The sequence below is a fragment of the Zeugodacus cucurbitae genome, chromosome 5 (genome assembly GCF_028554725.1).
Source record: "Zeugodacus cucurbitae isolate PBARC_wt_2022May chromosome 5, idZeuCucr1.2, whole genome shotgun sequence".
Lineage (NCBI taxonomy): Eukaryota > Metazoa > Arthropoda > Insecta > Diptera > Tephritidae > Zeugodacus > Zeugodacus cucurbitae.
In genome coordinates, this window is record NC_071670.1 from 73049375 (window position 1) to 73072385 (window position 23011).

Sequence of the window (23011 nt, forward strand, 5' to 3'; positions counted from 1 at the left end):
TTTAGTGTAATGCGCTGCACTGGTGTTGGTGGATTTGTCACAGCACTAATGTGGTGGTGGCTGCGCCAAGTTAAATTCGCAAAAAACTTAATCGAAAGTCTTCTCGCACATGTATGACTGATCCGAGACTTATCGTGCTGTTTTTGCTTTTGTTGTTGTATTTGTATTTTCAGCAAATGAAACTAGCTGTTAGTAGCGTATTATTTCAACGCATTTGTCGCTGGAACTAGCTGGTTAGCGTTAGTTTCGAAAATAAGTGGAGCCTTTGGAGCTTTTGCCTACCTGATTGCTGTTGTAGCGTTGGTGGTGTTGGTTGCCACGAGAGGCGCACCGAAACACACGGTTGAGGGTAACACAGTGTACCGAGCACTTACTAACGCGACCGACGACTAGTTGCGACTACTAACTGTAATTACCGAACACGAATTGCTGTGACTGCAGTTTTTCAATTTGAATTTTAGAACATTTATAAAGTTAAAAAACATATTTTCTGTTTCAAGCACGAACTACGCACAGACTTTTAAGACAAAACGTACGGCTGCAGGCGCAGTGATACCGTTAAATTTCATAGATTAAAAATGCACAAATGCGCGAGGCATAGTTTAGTAAAAAGGGCTTCAGCACTTCAACACTTCGTGAGAAAAAAATAAGCAAAACTTTTCACTCTGGTTTTAAGCCTTTATTCCAATACACTTGTTTTCAGAAATCACCGAAATGAATTCAATTCATTAATTTCACTTTTCTGCAAAGTTTTTTTTTGTTTTTGTTTTTGTTTTTAATTTGGATTCTTTAAGATTATTGATTTGGAAATATTTCCGAATAATTTGGAATTTGTTTTCTTCAAGCAGGGGATACGCGTTGATTTGTTCTAGCGAGCGACCGACCGACCGACCGACCGTACCGATTGTGACCAACAAAGTACGCGCGACAACAAAATTCAACTGTTGCTTGTGCGGCTGCTGCTTTTGCTGCTACTTCTGGCTCGACTAGCGACGTTCCGAAGCGCATTAGGCAATTGCCAAAAAACTATCCACAAAAAATACATGCACAGCGCGCAGTCGGCGTCGCCGGGAGGAGGCACTGGGATCGGAGCGCTAGAGCGCTTCCCGATCGAGAACGAAGTCGCAGCAAGCAGCCCCAACGGCTGTCAGGCAGCGCGCAGCAGACGCACAACAATCTCATTTGCGTCGTCGTCGCCATGAGGGTGTTGTTGCTTGTTTAGTGAACCCCGCGCGCTGTAGCCCCCCTTTGGAGTTAAGTTTCTGCGCTAACCGGGCTCTCCCTATTATTACTGCAATGTGTTGTTTTTGTTTCGGTTCTGCTCGGCTAAAGCCGTCTGTGCTGCTTTTGTTGTTGTTGTGTCTGCTGTGTCCGCTTAGTCGGTCAGTGTGTTAGAATTCTGCATTTCGCTGTGCGTGCCAATGTGTGCGGCGCCGCTTGTTGGTGTGTGTCGTCATATATCTATGGTTGGCTACTCCTCTTACCGGCGGCGTTCGGGTTCTATTTCACTTGCATGTGTGAGAAAATTGTCCAAAATTTTGCCCAAAAAGCATTATATGCAAAACACGAGTAAAATAGCAAACAAACAGCAACAACAACAACAGCAGTCACATGCAGCGCCACATAGTTCACACACGACGACGGCCAGCTGAGAATTCAATCGTTCTCACACATACTCGTACAACAACACGACATTTGCTGCGCGGCATTTGCTGTCAGCAGCGAAATAGAGGCGTTGTGCATGTGATTTCGAACACAAACAACAAAAAACACATACACAACAAACTCGCATGCAAGTACAACAAAACTGTTTTATACTTCCAATGGGAAAATGAGTATGGGGCCGCGGAGTGGGCTGGGGGGGGGGGGGTTGGTTTAGCTGGTTTCACCAATTAAATTTCAATGCATGGCTCATCGCTGCAAAACATCTGCGCTGCCTAAGAAAGTCCAATAATTATGCAAAAATAAATCTATTTCAATTTCGAAGGAATATATGTCTATATATACTTATATATTTTGAGATAGAGTATATAGAATAGTTTAAGAATTCGTTAAGCCAATAGATGTATCTTGAACAGGAGGGGTCTGGAGGTACTATATTGAACATTTCCGAAAGTGGTGTAATTTCTAACTTAGTTCATGACTACTCGATGATTCATAACGGTACTTAATATTTCGAAACACCTGCCTTGTAATTTATATGGCTCCAGTTCAGCGCATAGCACACAAATGTAATCTATGCTTTTAGCGATATTGGAGAGATAGTAGTGTTTTAAGCTACGATAAGAGATCCATTACGTGGCTTTTTAGACAAACTATTTCGAAATTTTTTAGTTTTTTATTTTGATTTTTTTTAGATATTACTATTAAGCATTTCAAGTTCTGTGTTCGGATCCAGCACCCATAAATTTTATAGTGAATTAAGTGAAGCACGAAAGCACATATCTATATACACTCGAATAGTTCCAAACATTTCGCCACACTCAAAAAGCTCGAGCTCCAAACACACACACCCACACACACACAGACCCGACGGTGTTCTGGCAGAATTGCTGCTAGTTGATGTGTTTCTATATTATTAGTGTGGCTATTGTTGTAGGATGTTTGACGGCGCTTGTTTGTCGCCCCAGCTACCTAGAAATAGACACACATACACACGCATACACCCAAACACAGTAAACTGTGTGTACATATATCTATCATCACTATGCAGACATGACGCTCGTGCGAATGTTGTTTTTGTTGTGGTATTTGTTTGCACTGAACTTCACGTCAAACGCTCGTTTATTTCGGTGCTTTGCTATTTCAAGGTTAAATTTTAGTTTTGCTCGCAAAAGAATGAGAAAAAGCTGCTTTATCTTCGCTGTAGTGGTGCGCGGACCCAAAAACAAAAACAAAAACAGCAATCTATGATACTTTTCATGCTATCGCACTATCGCTAAATGGGGCACTGGGTAATGAGGTTCGCGGAGTGGGACAAGCGAGCGCATGTGAGTGAGCGCGCGAGTGTGTGTGTGTGTGTTTGTAGTGATTGAATTGGGAATGACGTGTTTCTGCGAAAATAGTTCTCGCTCGCTGCCCGAAAGAATAGACAAAATAGTGGGAGCAGAGCGTGTGGGAGGGGGAATTTCGCCACTATATCAGCGTTGATAGACTTATCTGAACATATGTTCTCGCTTTTGCCGATAAATGTTTGAGTAAAGTATGCGTGAGTGCGTGAGTCTGGGCGGAGCGTGTGACCAAAGTGCGTGCGAAAAAAGAGGGGCTCGTCTGTCTGGGGTACGCTCATTTGACGCGTAGATTTGTTTACTTTGTCTACAAATGTGTTTAGAAGCGCGTAAGAGTGCGTAGCAGGGAATCTCCACACCGTTTGGCTCGCTCTCTGTTGATATCAATTGGGGCTATAGAATTAGACTTTGATCTCATGATGACGGCGTGCGTAAATTGGCTCAGAGAGAGTTTTGTTGTAGAGATAGTTTCTTACTTAGTATATGTATATGTATTTCTTTATTCTATAGAAATTTTTTTTTTTTTTGAATTCGAACTAAATTACTAAATAAATATACTCGGCACTCGGCAACACTCTAAATATCATCATCATTCTGTAATCCACACTCTACACTTTAGTGCAACATACCTCAGCCTCTCACCACGTGGCATGCAGCCACCCCTTTCATTCATAACTATAAACCGGTGAAATGCGAGGCAAAACGAAAAATGCGCACGTAGACTGCTCACAGACAGCGCCTTCATTCATTGCCTTGCCCTCGACGAAGTCATTGAGCGCGGCGAGTGAGGCGGGCGTCTAATGCGTGACGAGTGCAACACAGCGTGCCACATCATCGTTGAAAGTGAAAGCTTCGCCAGTCTACGCAGCCTTGCGATGCTCAACAAAGCAAAGCAAAAACGAGAAAAGGCAAAACTACTCGCACTATAATAGCGGCAGCGCGCAAAAGCAAAAAAACGGAACGCACACAAAAGCAGAAGTACAAAGAAAGCGCCGGCATATGCCGACGTCGCCACATGGTTGCTGCGCTGCGGCTGAGCAGCAATAGAAGAGGAAATAGACGAGGCAAGCCACTAACTAACTCTAATGCTGCGCTGTCGCCGGCAACGATTTTAAGTGCGCGCAACCTGCGTCTGTCGGTGGCGGTGAGTTGCGCCACCCAACCGTCCAACTTCATTATCGTCGTCGTCGTCAGCATGCGTCGGTAGTAGACGAAAAAATGGACGGACAGCCGCAATAACTAGACACCAACAACCAACATGTAGTAAATGTCCGTCTGTGGCAGAAGGTGGCAGCAGGGTATCTACGCAGGCAGCGAGTGGCATTCATGACTGCCGTCTGTGCCAGTTGCAGTCGCAACATAAAGTGATGCCGTGCATGCAACACCCCACACGCCGCCTCGACGTCCATTCGGACCGACTGTGCATTGTTGACGTCACGTGGCTGCCTGACACGCAGGAGTAAAAACTAGTGGGGAAAAGCAAACGGAAAGATGGGTTGCGACTGGAAAAAGGAAATATTCTGGAAAAGTTCACAAATGCCACAGTCTAGGAGGGTGGCGAGTGCTTGCAGCGAAGGTGCTCTAGTGCTGTGGCTGCGACGCGACGCAACTGTGCGGCGCTGCGACTGCATGTGGTTGTTGTGCTCTTTCTGCTACCCCGAATGTCATGTGCCACATGTCTGCCACACACACACTCACTCTCACATCCATGCATATTCATGAGCAGCCGTTGCATGCAGCGACGAAGAAAAATCACACAGCCAACTAACTGTCTGCTTGGCTCGGCTTTTCGCGCTACTCACGGGTGGGTGGCACAGTCTGGCTTGCGTTTCACAGTTTTATGGTCCTTTTAGTTTCTGACTTTTGTCGAGCTTTTATTGCCGGCACTAACACGAGGTGTTTGGGTGTGGGTGTGTGTGTGTGTCAGTGTCAGCGTGTGTTTGTGTTTCTTGACCACGTGGTCGCTGCTAGTCGGGCTTGTGGCGCAAAAACATTGAGTTAGTGCCACAGATGTATGCAGCAACTAACTAAATTATGTCAGCAAGTGAGATGAGGGCGACACAAAGTGGCAGCAAGTGAGCGATTATATGCACATTGTTAATGAAATGACGTTGCGGTCGTCTGTGGTCGCTTATGTAGGCATTACTACTCGCTTAGCTGAGAGAGGAGTCTAGTTTGGTTTGCTTATGGTTAGTACATTAAGATTACAGCTAATTGGCAGTTAAAGACAATTTTTATTGCTCTGTACTCATGTCTTTATTTTCTAATAAATATATTTACAATATTCAAATTAGAATACATTTTTCTTCAAATTTGGGTATTTCTACTTAAAAATGATTTTTTGCTATTTTTCGTTTGCTTTCTCCCACTAAGTACGTGCATATGTCTAATTTACTACATTAATTTATGGCACTGAATATTTTATTGTCAGTTTTTTGGCGAGATTATTTTTGAATCATTAATTGCGCTTTGTCAGCGCCAACACACAAGTTTATACTAAGAAGTTTCGAATTCGCAAACATTCGAAATGAAATGAGTTTTTTCATCCAAAAAAAATAAATAAAACAGTAAATTTGACTAAAAATAACTCTGTGCAGATATACACACGTTTTTATAATGCATTTATTAAGTATTTATATTTATATTCGGTGCGAAGAAAGTTGGCCTGGCTAGCGGTTCTAGCGCAAACGGGCGAATTTTTAAAACAATTTACAAATCGAAAAAAAAACCACAGAAAAAAGAACGGAATAAAAAACAGTGAATCTAAATAACAATAGCAAAGCGCTACACTAACAGCAACAGCAACAACAACAAGCAAGCGAGAAACCAAAAATTCGCGTATAACTGAGTCCAAGTTCAAGGTCTCGCGTTCAATGGCTGCGGCTGCCGCTGACCGCGCGCTGCCCGCCCCATGCGCCCGCTTGCACGCTGCAGTGCCGGCAGCAGCCGCCGCCGAAGCAAGAAAAGCTAGTGCCATTCCATCATGTGCGCCACACACAGGCCTGCCTACGTTCTGCAAACAGACACACACACACTCATATGTAAATATGTACATGAATATGCATATTTGCGCGGCTGTGGTGCTGCTGTTGTTGTTTGTGTGTCAGCGAATCTAATAGCGACAGCAACCGCAAGCAAATAAATTCACGCTAAAGCGCTATCAAAGCAAATGACGAATAAAATCAAACATAAAGCAGCAACAATGCGCAATAGTTGCTTCACTAAGAGAACGCAACAACAACAGACAAACTAAATCAACGGAAATTGAAAGCACAAATAGACACAGAAGTATTAGTGGACCTAGGGCGCAGGGCTACTCCTCAGTGCGGTGAACATGCCAAAGCAAAACAGCAAAATAGCGATTCGAATTCTAAGAGGTCTACAAGTCTAAACACAAGCCCCGAAACAGAATTACATAAATAACTTGTTGTCTGCACTGGGCCTGCCACCAACTATCCGCTGCCAAATGAAAACAAACAAAAGCAAAAACCACAAACAATAGAAACAACAGAATATATACACGTTTAATTGCGGCGATTCACATTTCGCATTTGGCTCCACACAAATCGCAATCAAATGGCATAAATCAGCGCGATCACCCATACCGCGCGCCCCCCATGCCTCCGCGTCGCGCTCAAGCGATCTATTTGTGGCTACGTGTGTGTGGGCATGTGTGTTTCGCATACAAGCGCTCGAGCGTCAATTTCGCTTTCAAACTGATTCTACGCTATGGCTCTCTGGCGCTCTCTATTTCCATTTCTAATGCAGTCAAACGCAGCCACTCACCAGCAGATGGACTGGCGCGGCTGTCGCTCAGCATTCCACTGCGCGCTGAGTGTCTGGCAAAAGCTTGCTCTTCTAGCGCAGACACTCAAAAAACAACAACTGAGCGTTGGTAGTGCCTAAAGTGTCGAGTGCTAAAATATAGCGTGCTGAGTAGTCGTTGGTGACCTTCACCTTAACCTAGTCATACCGAGGCGGACATTCGGTCGTTTACCTCAGACGATGCGCACGTGTGTGTGTGCAATATATCTAATATATATAATGAGCGCATTGTGCAGTGTGCGTTCCCCACACCGCAACACAAGCGCAGCGCCACAAATCACCGATACACAACCACAATACAGTTAGCGTTAGAGACTCCCAACAAATGTGTGATCACAGCGCTGTATTTGGTAGCTTCTGTGACCACAAACGGGAGCGGTGAATGTGAGTCAAGCGCGCCTACCAAGGCATTCAGGGCATTCGCGTGTATGCATTAGTCGGGAGCAGGACGGCTACTGGCGCTCACCAACATTGGAGCGCCACGCTCTCCGCTGCCGACGTCAGCAATAGCTGAATACTATTGGCTATTTCAAATTTCTAAAACACAAACAGAAGCAGAGCAAAGAGCATAGAGAGCGTACGCCGCGCGCAGCCAAGTCGAGTCTACATTGGCGGCGTTAGAGGGGGGAGTTAGTTCCGCAAAAAGAGGTTTAGATCACTATTACAGGGCTTCAATAATAATAAGCACTGGCAATGGGCCGGCAGGGGAAGGCACGCGGTTAGAACACACAAATATTAGCAATGAATGTAGTATTATTGTTGTGTTGTGTAGAATTATTTTGAGCGTCTCAAATTTGCTTCACGAAATTGAATTCAAAACTCGTTTCCGCTTCGTCTACTACATGTAGACGATGTGTAGAAGTGCTGGAATAACGAATCAGCAAAAAATAGCGCTAGCAAAACACAAAAGTGAAGTTAGCTTATAAGCGATAATAACACCAACAACAGCCATAGCATTAATGGGCAACAATAAAACTGCTGTCGAGTTTAGAATTGGAGGGTCGACGGCTTTCGTTGGCAATCGCATTTGTGGCAAGAGCAACACAGTCTGCCGCGATCGCCACAATAGACGATAGTAGTAGCCCTAAATGGTGGTGGTGGCTTGACAAGCAGAAAATCAAATAAAAAAATGCATGCGTCAGGCAAAAAAATTTGTAGAAACACCGTAGACTGTGCGACCGCACCAATTTAAGCTATGTCTGCGACTTTCGAGTGTTAAGTCAGCCAAATTTGCCAAATGCGCTGCAGAAGAACGGGCAATAAATGGGGGAACAAACAACAGCAAAGCGACAGACATGGCAGAGGGTTAAAAATTCGCCTATTTTTTGCTTTTAATTTCACATTTTGACTGACGTCTTTTTTGCTGTTGTTCTTGAGGAAGGAAATCGCTTCAAATGGTCGCTGGTCACGTCAGACTGCTGCTTTCGGTAACACCGGTCTTGTTGTGTGTCTAATGACCCTTTCCTTTTGAATTTGAAATCTTGATCACAGCTTCATGGTGTGCTTTTCTTATATTTAAATTTTGGTTTTATGTGGTAACCTGCTGAAAGTTTAGCGATATAAAAGACCTAGTATTGTAAAGATTCTTCTTGATTTTCGTTTTTCGATGCTTTAGTAATTCGCACAAATCAACACTCTCCCTATTAAATATGCAGACAGTTATTATTGTCCTAACATGAGCATAATGGGAATCTAGAATATTTTTTCCGAAAGAAGAGGGATACTACTACTGATAGACTACTTCTATTCTTGTTCATAGGTTGAGAATAGTTAACATACTTCCAGATCTGTAATCATTTGAAGCAAACTGTTTCGAAATATTTCATATTTTCAGGAATAATTGTTGATTTCAAAGCTGAAACTGTGAGATCTTAACATCCGATCCCTATAAGTATCTAATAAGACGCTGCCTAATGTTATGTATTATTTGATCCAAGTTAAATAGATCTCTTTATGTACCCTCAATATATTTTTCTGCTAAAATGAAAAATCTGAATAAGACAATTGCAACTTTTTGTGTTTCTTTCCCAGGCGGAAGCACCTCTTCCTGGTGTCGAGTGAAAATCTCGCCGACTGCAGTTACCCACACAGTTGCAGCAATGCAACGATGAATTTGAATTGAAAATTCTCTTGTCAGCTCTTGGCTGCTCTTTGAGTTGCGCTGAGGATGCACTTTGGCGGCCAGTTGCAGCGCCAATGCAGTTCTCTGTCCACATCATCTCCGGAAGAGTCTCGGCAAGGTGAGCTCTCTATCGTTTGCAGCATTCAGCTATTCGCCGCCGTGTATATGCTCGCACGCTGAAACTATCTGCCTGCCAACGCACACTATCTTCGGTGTCTCGTTCCACTATTTGCGCTTTGGCGCTCACGCACCGCCGCTTGTTGGGTTTGTGTCTATTTGAGTGCGCCATTAGTCTAGGCTAGACCAAAGTGGAGCTTTTGGCTGCGGCAGTGCTGTCCATGTTTTGCTCAACCGTGCTCAGCGCGCTCAGCGCACTCATGGACGGGACCTGAGTGCGGCTGTGGTGAAAAACTAACAACATCTTTTCCGCAGCCGTCACGTAAAAATAGTGCTTAGATCGTTGGGGTCGTGCATGTGTTTTGGGGCAGCGCTGTCGGTGCGGCGCTTTTGTCGTAAGTTTTCCTATAGTTCGACGCCGATCGAGTGCCATTTTCCAGTATAGTTTTGGCGGCGGTCAGTGGCGCTTGGCGCAGCATTTAAAAGCGCAACGAAAGTGGTGGCAACGCGATGCAGTGGCAAGTGAGATCCTTTCAGTGGAATTCGTGGAAATTTTAAGAGTGAAAATTACCAAAAAAATTGTTCAACACCTGAAAAAAATATTCGGTGTGACATATTTTCAAGAAATTCTTCAGTGTTTTAACTTGTGTTTTTTGTGTGTCTGTTCATCACCGGTTCAGCTGAATGTGTTTTAGGTGAGAATGTAGCCATAAAAGCGAAGCTTGCGCTCGTCTAGCAATATTCGAAAAAAAGCAAAAAACATGTAAAATTCAAAGTGGTCAACTCAAATTACAGTTATTTCTATAAGAAAAAAGTGCAGTGTTAAGACGCAAAAAATAAAATAATATTTCAGCGTCAGCTGCGCTTGTCAGCCTTGTGTCTATTGGCGCACCAACACTAGTGCGCGCCGCGATCTATTGTAAATGTCGGCGTCAAAAGTGCGCCCCTTGCGCTTCCCCTCGCAGTTTTGCGCTTTTGTTTTTCGTCAGCGCTAAATATGTGTGTTTTGAAGTGTGTTTATTTTTGTAAATGAGCGCTATGCCTTCCAAATAGCAGACGACCGAGTTCAAGGCTAAATTTGTGCGAATAGTGAACGCCGTTTTCGAATTCGAGGCAGCGCTGCCATTTTGTGCTGAAAGTATCAAACTATTTCAGTTTTAGCTGACGAGGCATATTTGTGTGATTTTCTTTCCGGATACTTGTAACTGCAATTGCGGGCGTCTTAATTGTAGAAATGGTGGAATTTCCGTTGCTATCTACGATTTGATGGCATCGATTTTGGTTACTATCGGCGTGAGTTTTGTCAACACGCAGTCTGCTGAATATCGACCTATAATTTCTAGCGTTCGACGGCGCGCTCGAAGACCCGCGTGCGCTGTTATAAAATGACGGACGCGCGTTCATTACCCCCGGTAGATAACGTACGAAAAAAAAAACAAAGTTTAAACAAACAAATGCCCACAATCGCAGTTATACACACACACATACATGTGGTCCGTGTGTAAGCACGCATTGCAGGGCGCGCGCTTGTGTGTGCGCGACACTAACTGAATAATTTGCTTTTACTTTTCCACATTCGCTTGTGTGTGCAATTGCGAAATATATTTTGTGGTCTTACTGTGGCTATGTTGTTGTTGTAGCTGAATTTTTTGCTGCTGCAGCGGTAAGTGAATTTTTTCTTGTTTATTGTTTATTATGACAATTTGTTTTTCTGACCGCGTTATCAACTTATGCCGCGCGCGCTCTTCGCTGCAAATGCGTGTGGGGGTCTTAGAGTGGGGGCATAAGTGGACACGTCTGCAGTTTGCATGCGTAGAACGCACAGTGTTTTTAGCTGAATGTTCTAAATTTGGTTGCGAACAATTTTCACGGTTCATTGTGCTCATCTGCCGCAAGCGTGTGTGTGTGCGATATGAGAAAGCAGAAATTCCAAAAATATAATTGCTAATGTGTGCAAAATATATGTAACTGTTGACGCTAAGTGCTAAGCATTGTATAACACAATGCAATGAACTGTGATGTGTGCTGTGTGGAAGCGATAAGTGGCCGCTGCTGGCGAACGCATCAGAAATTAAGCCAAGCAAACGTTGCACGTTCTATGCAATTCAGCTGCGCCGCGTTGTGTGTTCGTGCTCACACAAAGCCGAATGTCCGCGCGCTCCTTACAACAGCGAGCGCCGCCGCGCCGGTAGGCGATTGGTGGGTGGTTGCTGGACGACGGCAAGCGCGCGGTGGACGCTCGCATGCCGTTTGAGTAATTGACTACGCGCGGCGCAGCTACTTTAGCAATTCAGCGCGTTCGATGCGCGGCGCACCAACACATGCTAAGCGTTGATCACGCACGTACGCGCGGCGTGTGTGCGCTGCACTGGTGTTTGTGCTCGGCAGCCAGTTTTAGCAGCGCTCGTACTGTACGCTTTATTTATTCTGCTTCTGACTCTGCCATTTCAGTTTATTTGCAATGCGTTCTCTTTGCCTTTTTATTCTGTTATTTATATTATTTACTTCTGTGTATGCATTCAGCATGTGTGCGCGCTGTGCTTTGCATTAGCATTTCTCATTGCGCTGAGGTGAAGAAACTTTTTGGGTTTAATAACACCAGACAAGGTTATTAGATAAAAAATACAAATCATGAGCAGGAAGAGGCGAATGACAGCAGCGGCAGCGACTGCAACTGCAGGCTTTTCGGTAATATTTACGTTCTGTATTAGCGTACATTAGCGCACAGCGGCGGAAGGGCGTTGCGCGGGTGGCACCGTGTGTTACAATCGTCCATTGGCCTGTGCTCCCACACTCCTCCTCATGCCTATTGCCACACGGCGCTCTAAGTGCTTGCAATGATGGCGTTGATCTCACTGACTGGTGATTGATCACCCCCTCTGTCCCCAGAAAGCGAACTAAATTTTCTCGTATTTCCTCGTTTCGTTTGATTGACTATGCTCCGTCCGATATATTGCGTATCACTTCACTGCCCCAACACTTAGCGGCATAACTGCTGTTTACTGGATATTCTTGCTGTTGTTGTTATGGTTGAACTGCACTACGCGCAGCTGAACTGTACCCACGCGAAATCGCCAAGTTCACTTTTGGTGCCATTGACTTATCGACGCATGCGCTGTTCGAGTTTAGAACCTCATTGATCTTCTCGGAGATCACAGATTGATGCGAAGTGCAAATCGAAGTTGAATGTGATGAATCAAGCAGTGAAGCACTCTACTCGTCACTCATTTACAAATGTGCTAGAACTCACGCGCTTAGTGAGCGTTATACAACTTCACATATTAATGGACATAAATTAGGATCATTGATTTGAGGATCTTTAGTAAATATTTATAAATCTATAGAAATATAATATAATTTGAGAAAAAAATTTCCAAAAAACCTTAGCTCATAGTTACTCCCTTCTCCTTCAATATTTGAACAAAAATTAACTAGCATAATTCCGCGTTCGCAGTGTGCCATATTAATGGTAAGCTTATGTCATTTTACAAATAAAAACTATTTGCTCTTCATTCAGAAGAAATCAACAGAAAAGTAGAAAAACTAAGAATTTTTTACTTTCAATCCAGAATTAATCATATAACAATTATATTCTGGCCTCGTCAAAGTACTTCAGATAGTGTCTGAACGAGGTGTAAAGTAAAAACAAAAACAAGAAAAGCAAAAACAGAACTGACACATTTCTTTCGCTTCCTTCGAGGCATTACCTCATTACATTGCTTTTTATGGAGTTTTCATTTACTGGGCCATCGATATTCGATACTTTACATATATGTATATTCGTGCAATTTTTTCGTTTGGTGTCTGTAACACTCGCACAACTCTGGATTTTGTTTTGAGTGGGTTAGCGGGACAGCGAAAACGGCAAGCGAGTGGTGGCAGAGGCGGGTCGTGGCGGGTGTCATTGCCAAGTCGCCGCAATTATGTAAAAAGTAAAATAAGAAGCGTAACGGCATTTCTGAATGTGGTGCGCCCAACCGTCAGCCCTTTTCGACAACACTTTAACCTCATCAGCTGTTCGACCAGTCATTTGGTAGAGCTTTCCATTGCCTTTGCACTCCCCCCGCCTGTCTTGAGGTTCCATCGCGCTTTTGCAGCTGGTGGCGGCAAGAAAGCCAACAACCAACCAGCCACTTCAACAACTACAACAGCTACTCACAAGCGACGTCATCGTAATTGTGTATGACGACACTCATGACCGACTGACTGACTGACTCGAAATGCAGTTGGAAAGCGGCGCATAAAAATAACTGACGGTAATAAAAAATCAGAAAGCAGCGGTGCAGACTGCAGGAAGAGAAAAATAATAAAAACAAAGCGAATGTGCCGGCAATGCCATGTCGCCGACATGGCAAACACCGGCTTCGGCAGCGACGCGCAGCCACAGCACACTGCCAATGTCAAAGCCAATGAGAACTGCGGCGCAGACCTACGATGGGCCAGCACAACTCTATTCTGGTCTAGTAGTTGTAGTTGGCGTGGTTGCTTTGGTTGCTGCTTCTCAATTTCTTCTTTACATCCACGCTTTCAAAGCCGATTCCGTTGTTTTCCTGTCTAACCGACCAATCTGCAGCGCAGCAATGACATAAGTGGACAGAGGCGCGAAGCGATGCAACACAAATGCGAACCGCAATGTGGACACAGGAAGCACAAATGCATTGTCGGTGTTCTATGTGATTCATAGGAACCCGACTTCCGCTGAGTATATATCTGCAAATATGTACTCTAGGGTGTGCGAAGGCGCAGTAATCTATATCCTCAATGAATAAGGCAGCAATAATCTAACGCCATTAACTCCGACGATCGAAACTATAAACGAAAATATAATCAGAAAGTCGCTGAAGAAGTGTTAAAGATTGCGGAGAAGTTTTAGACCGATTCTTCTATGACTTCGAAGTACCGGTTCACCCATATTGTGATTTTTTTTTAATTAAAATTCCCATTCCTTGTAACAATTGACGAGTATCCGTACTTATGTATTTCAAACTGCATTGCTCCTATCTACGAGTCAAATACATGTTCATTTAAATTTCAGTTCCGAAATGCATCACGGTGCGACTCACATAGCGGAGTTTCTGGCTCGTTGCCTACGACAACACCATCGCATGGCAATGAAAATTTTCCACGGGCACTGGCACACACATTCCCACACCTCGCTCCACCGCCAATTGCTGCCACACAAAGGCCATTCGGCGCCTATCGACAGCCTGAGCAAAAAACAACAATCAGACGTCGGCAGCGGCAGTGACAGTGGCAGCGAGTGCTTAGCGCAATTGCTGGCAGTGCAATAGTTGCATGTGCATGTGATTTTATGCATTTCGTTGCAACTAAGTAAACGAGGGCCAGTGTGCTACATATACCAGCGCGAATGCAACGACATGGACGACGAGTCGGAATTGCTTATTGTGAGTTGTGTGTTGTATGCGGTTGAGTGTGGCTAAATGTGGTTGGCCTTGGAATCCGTTTCCGAGAATACCGGCATAGCAGCGCTGCCGCGGTGAGCAGAGGCTGCGACTGCATTGGCAGCCATGCGGCACACCATGCGCTTGTTGCATGCACACCGCATGCACCGGGCACGGCTGGTTGAATGGTGTGCTGTGTGAATTTCTATGCAACGCACATGAGGCGTCCTTGAACGGCATTAATGGAGCTGCCACCGCTGGCACTGTTTGTGCCGCAGCGTTGCTTTGTTATTACAGCCGTGTGCCCACACAGCCAACGGTTTGTGGCCAGCGTTGATATGGATTGTGCGGGCAAACAGCAGACTCCTCGCATGTCGCGGTGGGTAAACAATGTTTTAGAGGCGCAAAAGTTGTGCCAAACATGCCACATTCCTATGCTTTTAGTAAAATTGTCTCTATAAGTACTTATAGTTGCTTGGCTGTTTGTAGGGCAAGCAGCTCCACTTGCATCGCTTCGTCTGGCTCTTCGCCGCGCCTGGCCTTAGTTTCTTTGTCTGTCTATTTGCCGGACAGCGAAATCTTTTGCCATTTACCCTGCGCCATTCTATCGAGCTCACAAACTAGTTTGCCGGCGCGTCCACATGTGAATGCACACACGCGTTCACACGCGCTTGCAAGTATTTGCTTTGTTTAGCTTAGTAGCAGCAACGCGTCTCAGTGGCAAAGCCAGGCTCGACGACATTTTAAACGAGTCAATTAGAGATCAAGGCCAGCAGCCCAACGGAAATGCCCTATGGGAATGCATGCTATATGGTGCTCTGTGGCGCAGTTCTTGCCCTATTGGCTATCGCAACTTGCACACACACACACACACATATATATATATATATATACATATATATTTGTTGTTGCTAGCTTTATTGCTACGCGCTGTGTGGCTTCTAAACTTCTGTGTGTTTTTGCTTTTCTATTTCATTGCTTCCCATGCATTCGGCTGAAGCTCGTCATCGAATCGCTGCCACTGTAAGTTATGTGTGTGCGTGTGTTATTTATTAACTGTAAATAGCAGCTAATTGCACTCACTTCCTTCCATTCCGGGTATCGGGTATGGTCGCAGAAGCCATACAACGGCATTCACCCCTACAGTTCGGCGCAACAACAACAAGGATGTCGACAAAAAGTGCATGAGAACCGCATGGTGGGAGTATCGGAGACCAGTTTGTGCGACTCCCTTCAATTTGCACCTCGTTTGGTCGGTCATTCAGGTTCTTCGGCTTTTGTGGCAGCAACTTAGTAGTTCAAATTGATTCATTATTTCTCGGTAGTCGCTGTCGTTCAATAATCGATCATTTTGTTTTGTGACTTCCTCACTCCTCTCTCTTTCGCATGCAGTTTGTCTCCTTCTCTCTCTTGACTCAAATATTCCCTTATTTCGCAGTTGACGCACAAAGCTTCCTTTATTGCAGATTTCTCGTTTATTTGCACGCTTTTTTCCTTTTCCTTTACGCTTTTCGCTTTTATTCCACAAATTGATTTGTTTATTTTCTCGTCTGTAATACAAAACCTTGAAAAATTATTAGCACCAACTATATTTGCCGGTCGCACTGTGTGTGTAAGTGCGCGCTGAGTTGATCAGCCAATCCCATATTCATTTGCTGCAGACTAGCTTTTGTGCAAACAACAACGCATGATAATCACACAGACCTAGATATATATATGTATACTATATATATATACATATATATGTGTTTATATTGTGCAAGCAATGCAATAAAATGCATTCATGCAGGCTCCGCACACTCACAGTCACAGCCATGGAATGGCGAGCCATCTCAATGTTCGCGAAGTTTACCGAGAGTCAAGATCACAAGCCCAATCGGAACTGCTGCAGAACAACTGTTAGCGATCTAGGCGTGTGTAGAAACTGAGAATTCGAGAGTTAGGCTGAGCGCTATTTTCGAAAATGTGGATTTCAATTTTGAACTAATTTTTTCTTAGGAATCTATTTCAGCGTCATAAGCTTTCGCTGGTTGAACTTATCAACTCTTATAGACTATGTCAGACCTTAAGTTTAATACTCGAAGTTTTCTTAATTTCGAAAATTAAGCACAAAAATTATTAGTGTAAGTTTGAACGCCCTAATACCCGTCTTGTGACCTGATAACTGGACTCTCTTTGAGAAAAACGCTTGATATGAACAATACAAAAAATGTTTGCTGCAGATTTCTCGCAGGGTTCTAGAACAAACTGGAGTGTTCAGTTGCGGTGACTGCTTAACCGTAGAGCTCCACCACTTGTCCCGTCATCCGTCTGACCGACCTGCTCGAGTATATGCGCGTTTTTGTGCAGTTGTTGGAACAGCATTTTCTTGTTTCTCTATTCAACACTGGCCGTAGGATTTCTTTCACAACTTCATATACATATATGTAAGTATGTATGTATGAGAGTGATGTGGCTGGTCGCATCTAGTCGGTTCGGTGAGTGTTGGAGCGATAGTGCCGGCGTTTGTGGCACAGTGGCATTGGCAATGGCATTCATGCTGATGGCTAGAGTGACTCTATGCATGCGTACGCATAGAATGTTGCACAGCGCCTCACATCTCCGCTCATCTCCTTCTCGTCGCCATATGCGCTCATGGCCACACAATTGTTGTTGTTGTCATGTTCATGTGAATATTTTCACTCCGCTGCTTCTCTATTCCTCTTGTAGATTATAGTCATTGTTGTGCTTGCGATTTTGCACGCCTGCCATCCGCCGGTGTATTCGCCGGCTACTCTGCTATTCTCGTGTATGCTGCCTCCTTTGCGCCCATCTTCGAGCTGCTGCTGCTGCTTCTGCAATATTTACGACTCCATTCAGTGTGCGACTAGGCGTGACAGCGCTGCAAACGCCGGCAGCGGCAGCGGTTGTAGTTGCCGCCGTTGCAGCAGGAATGCAGGAAAATGTGTTAGTGGAGTAGTTGGCATTACGTCACCGCTTTTATGGCACAAACACACCGACACACACACACACACACACACACACACACACACACCGGTGCAATTATAGATAAATGTATACAATATGTTTGCACGAGTGCTTGTGCCGTCTCGTCATATGGCCGGTCTGGGTCTGCTCCACTGGCACTGACACGGTTTTGGCCGACGTCTTGATCTCGGTCTAGCCGACAGTCTCCAGCTGCGCACCTATGATTTTTCTCTTGGCGGAGTCCATCTTTTGGCCTCGTTCGTAGTCAGGTTCTGTGGCATCCACTCCCTTGCAGCGCCCACAGCGCTTCGGCTGCGTCGTCAACATGTTGTTTGGTCTGCCGGCTGATTGTGTTGCCAGACGAGCTTTGCTATATGTTTGCGTGCGTGCTTGAGCAACTGTTGGCTGGCGTGTGTGTTGCATGCAGCAACTGTGTGGAAAACTAGTCGCACAAAACACCAATTGACAATGTGATTTTTATTTAAATGGATCTTGCCGTTCCACAATTGCACTCACACGAATTTATTCACTTGCATCATGCATACAGGCTAACGGATGTTACATATTTACGCAACTGATAAAGTGAAAGTGTGTTGGAGGTGGAGTGTGCTGTCACGGTTGCTTCCACTGGTGGGGGAGTGTGCTTGGTTTATTGGTCTCTTATCGGTTGGGGCTGAGATATCAGTCATAATTACTTTTTATTTTAAAGCTTAACAGTGGTCATTAGGAACTTTTAAAGAGTATTTATTTTCCTTTTGGGACACAATAATCCATATGGTTATAATAAAAATATTTTTGATTTAGGATGGCAGAGAAAAGTTTCGAAGACGACTAAGAGCCAGAAGACATCACAGACCAAAGTAATTCGAATTGATTCTAGAGTTTTGTAAATATTTCACAGATTTCACTATTGCATTTCCCCAGTTTTATTTTTGTCCCTTTAAATGTCAAAGGCAATATGAGTTTTTTGTGCGTACTTACCCTTTTGTGTGATCCTGAGCTGGTTGAGGTTACCTTAGGCGTGCGGTGCGTTTGAGCTTAGATATATGTATATGTATGTATGTATATTTTATGAGCTATATGCGTTAAAATGTAACAAATCGCTTGTTTTCCTCAAGCGAAGGCAAAACAACAATAAATACTAACAAGTATGACCTGAGCTGTTGCGTTGTAAAGCAATAAAAAAAAAAACAAAAATACTGCAGAAGCCTTCAAATGCTTCACACTGTCCGATTTATGTCCCGTTATACATAGCGCTTCCGGTTTGCAGAGTCGCTTCTACGCGACAATCAATCAAATAGCGATTTCTGTCTAACTTCGCTGTTGAAATAGGTAACCCCCGGGCGTCCAGTGTCCGTCCACCGCCAACGGGCGTCGAAAGTCAAAAGATTTCGCGAGTTCACACTTCGGTTCGCTTAATTTTGCTATTGCAGTTCTTAAAATGCTTTTTTCAATGAATTCCGTTGCAACAAACACATTTTCGCTTCCGTTGGTTGCCGTCGACGTTGTTGCTGCACGAAATAAATGTGTCGAACTGAGGAACGAAACTCACAGCGGACGAAATTCGAGTCGAGTATCTGCAGCGCGACGCATCTACTGACTAACTGGCTGACTGGCTGAGTGCGGCTGGTCTTTCGCCTCCCTGGCCGTATGGCGTACTGACTAACGGCGCTGCCTGCAGTGGACACACGCACGCACGGACGAATGAAACAACGAAAGAGCATGACAAAGCAACGACATAACAGAGAAGTAGGGAAGCCCATAAAACAGAACCAGCAGAAGGGAGTGCGCGATCGCCAACTGCGAAGTTACTTGGTGTAAAAAATCGCGAATAAAAAGTGAAAACCAAATTGACAATAAAAAGTGGCTGAAGCAAACAACAAACAGAGGAAAGTCGAAATGAAGAAGAATTGCGAAAACGTTGAAAAAAAACCAACGAAAAGCCACAGAAATGCGTTGCGGATGGGGGTAGGGATGACTCAAATGTCCTTCTACACACAGGAACACACACCCAAACAGTTGTGTGCAAATATGTGCAGCCCGACGGTGAAGATCATGGAAGCACTGCACAAACTTCAGCTGCAGTCGCTGGCGAGGCGACGTGGATCACCTCTCGCCTCGCTGGAGTGCCGTAAGATCGGCAGGGTGTGTGCAGTAACACAAATATAGAGCTGAGACGAGACGAGCGAAACGAACGCATGAATAAAGATATTTGCATGATGAAATCTAGGCACAAAGCGCAGATGATAAAACTTAAGTTTCCAACCGCACGAATTAGCGAGAACTTTCAGCTCGTCAGCGGCTTTGTTGCAGTCGTTGCTGTAAATGAAGGGTGGCTGCTCGTGGCTGGCGAGCTTAGCTGATTGCTGCACCAGAATTCGCCACTGTCTATTACATCCCTAAAGGCACGCAAATATTTTTGCTAAAAAGTTGCAACTGAGTGCATATATTGATATCTTATACTACATATATATGGAGTAATTTGTGGAATTCCCAACCACTTATTGGTTTAGCGGTTTAGCGCAAATTGAGAACTTCGATTGCAAGATAACGACTTGAGTTTATCAACTGCAAGTGGCAACTGTGAAAATATTCAACTTTTGAAAACATTTTTCTCAAAATAGAACGAACGTTATCGACTTGTCTCGAAAAATCGGGAACCCTGCAACGAAGTGTCTAATGTACAGAAGACGATTGAAGAAGACTCTAGATTATTTGGGTATTTAAGTTCCAGGCGTTCTATTGTATAACTTAATGCTTATCACTGTTGTGGGTCGGGTGTGTGACTCTATTCGTTCGACCATCAGTTGGATTATTGGTTTATCTCACAATACAATTTAAACAATTTTTTTAGAAGTTGGTGTCACTTTGGCAAAAAGTTTAAACTTTGAGTAGGAAAAAGGTACCCATGAAACCACTAAAGGGTTTGAAGAAATAATCTGGAATTGTGTTCTGAAGACACTTTCACTTTCTCTTCATACATATATCATTATTCAACACAGAATTTGTATTTAAATGTTTTAATTATTTTTTTGTGCATTAAATAAGATTTCTGCAAGCAATTAGGTTAGGTTACTGAAAGCTTTATTTTATGTATAAACAATTATTTGTAAGCACTTCTTAATTTTTTTTATTAAAAAGCAAAAATTATTAATTTTTTTTTCAATTGCAAGGTCGTTCACACGGGTTTATATAATACTTACACTTAATATTTATCGGTTCCACTACGTAATGAGCAGCGTTTTATTAAAATATTTTGGCAATTTGTTTTCCATTTTTTAACATTTCAGTTCAATTTGGCCAAAGGTAAATGTTTTTAGGCTCACTAATTTTTATTTTAGTTTTTTATTGAAAATACCCAATTGCCCTTTTTGTAATGTTTTTATTATTTTTTTTAACTTCACTTCATTCAAGATTAAATAGTTTGTATCCTTTTGCTTTTGCTTTGGATTTTGATTCAGTTGAGTTCAATTCTTGTCTTTTTGCACTGCTGATTGTCCCATATTGTTTTATGAAACTGTTTTGTTAGATCACAATTGTATTTAGGGAATTTTTGACTTTTGTCGGGAGCGTTTGTTTTGCTTTTTCCGAATTCCTTCCGTTTTGTTGCGCGTCTAAATTTGTTGTGTGGCGAAAAAGTATGCCGTTTCTTGCGTAAAATTTTATATCCGCAAGTCCACTTGCGAGCGCTCACTTAGCTAGCTAGCGAGCTAAGCGCCAAACGTATCGGTACTTCTCTGTGTGTGTGTGTGTGTGTGGGTCTAAGTATATAGTATATAGCGCAATGTGGCTGTGTATTGGTGAACGCTGTAGGATTGCGCGTTTGCTTGTAATTTACGTTCGGCCTGGGCGCACTAAACTGACGCGAATGCGTTTTAGCTCACTAACTTTTTAGTTACAGAACCTTTACTGTGCGCCGATCGAATTAAAAAACTCAACTGAATTCGCAAAAAAGCGCAGTCCGCCTGTCCAATTCGGATTCGGAGAGTTGCCTGCTTTTCGCTTTTCGTCGCTGACGCCGCCGTCGCAGTTGCCGCAGTTGCCTTAGTCAGAGTCAAAGCCATTGCCCGCCTTCGTTGTTGCTATTGCAGTTATGTATGAGTGTTACAGCTGTTATTGTTGTAAATGTTGTTGTTCCATATTGTTACACTTTTTTTTACACGAATTTGCGCATTTTTTGTCATGCTGCTGTTAACTGCGGAGTGTGCGTGTTCTCGAGGTTCGGCAGTCTATGACGAGGACGAGTATGTGTGTGCAAAAAATCGGTTAACGCTCCCGATGTTAGGGAAAATTGCTTCGGACACTGCGGGGAAAGTACCTATCCCAGCACAGGCGCCGTGAAGCAAAAGCAGCAGCGCTTTTAGACTACTTTCGACTAATTATCGTATGTAGGCCGACGGAGATCGCGAGAGTCCGCCTGATATTACAGCATTTATGCGCTGCGCTCGCTCTCCAAGTTGCGCGGCGCGCAGGCGATAGCAGATTTGCAGGAATACTTTGCTGCATCACAATTACAACAAAGCTATAGGCATTTCCGAACTTCTCTGGTTCAGTTACCCAAATTTAAAGCGTAACCCCAACTGTCCGCCCCACCACATGCACGCACACATGCCCGTACGTGTGTCTAATTTGCGAATGCGTACAGCAAATTTGTGGCTCCGCCCGTTGGCGACTCGAGCTTCGTTAAATACTCGCAGCTGCAGCGGCCAATTTTCGATTCAGTGAGTGAGAGTCGTACTGTGAAAGCCCAAACTGATTCCCTTGCCCAGCGAAGTCGGCTGCGCCGAATTCGGCACTGCGATCGCTTGTATTGCTGATTTGGCGATTTTGCAGTCACACAATAGCCGCACAGTCTGACATTAACCCCTGCAGTGGCCGACGACACGACGCGGCGACGAAAGAGTTTGCTGCATGCTTCCGAGCGCTGCGCCACGCCGGTCACACCTCGCCGCCTGCGTGCCGAGCTTTGCAGCGAATGCGCCGCGGAATATTTACTCGCAGTGCAGCGACAACAACAACAAAGCAAACGTCACACAAAAACGCACTCAGAAAAGTTATGGCAACCGAATGAGCAGCGAAGCAGAATGTAAAACGCAGGCGAGGGCAGCATTTTTGGCAAAATGCACGATCTCATGCACATACGAGCGCAATTGCACACTCACACATACATGTGGGCAGCGCAGAATCGCACTCAACTAATGCCAGCGCTTACATGTCTACCAGCGTCGGCTTGTGGGACGGCCAGGTGGCGGAGCGGCAGGCGGCTGCGCTTTCATACATTTTAACACTTGCCTTGCTTGCCTTCGTATGTGTGCGATCGTGTGCAACGCTCGGCTTCACGAGTACACGCCGCCAAGGGACGGCCGTAACTCATAGGTTCTATGGCTGCGGTACACTGAAACACAGCGTCGAGCATTTGATCTTGTGTTCCATGCGCTCGCGAGCGGCAGAAGTTGTCGTATTTTTTTTTACCGAAATTCGTTGTAATTTGTCAGCGATTTGGAGGAAAGCAGTTAGAAGGTGGACAATGACGTCAGGGCAGCAGTTGCGTAAGGTCGTTCATCTCTACA

At 44.3% G+C, this 23011-nt stretch overlaps 1 protein-coding gene across 5 annotated transcripts in view; it reads right to left on the bottom strand.

The window, feature by feature from the left end:
• The window catches only part of LOC105212751 (broad-complex core protein isoforms 1/2/3/4/5), a 61341-nt gene extending 39124 nt beyond the window's left edge, over positions 1-22217 (bottom strand). For 2 of the 5 annotated variants that reach the window (XR_008471294.1, XR_008471295.1), the window contains exon 1: positions 20645-22024. The gene's annotated coding sequence lies outside the window, so the exon portion shown is untranslated. Of the gene's footprint in view, positions 1-20644 lie in introns of all 5 variants that reach the window. The other 3 variants (XM_054231320.1, XM_054231318.1, XM_054231319.1) reach the window with 3 other exon arrangements.
• Between the last annotated feature and the right edge of the window lie 794 nt (positions 22218-23011).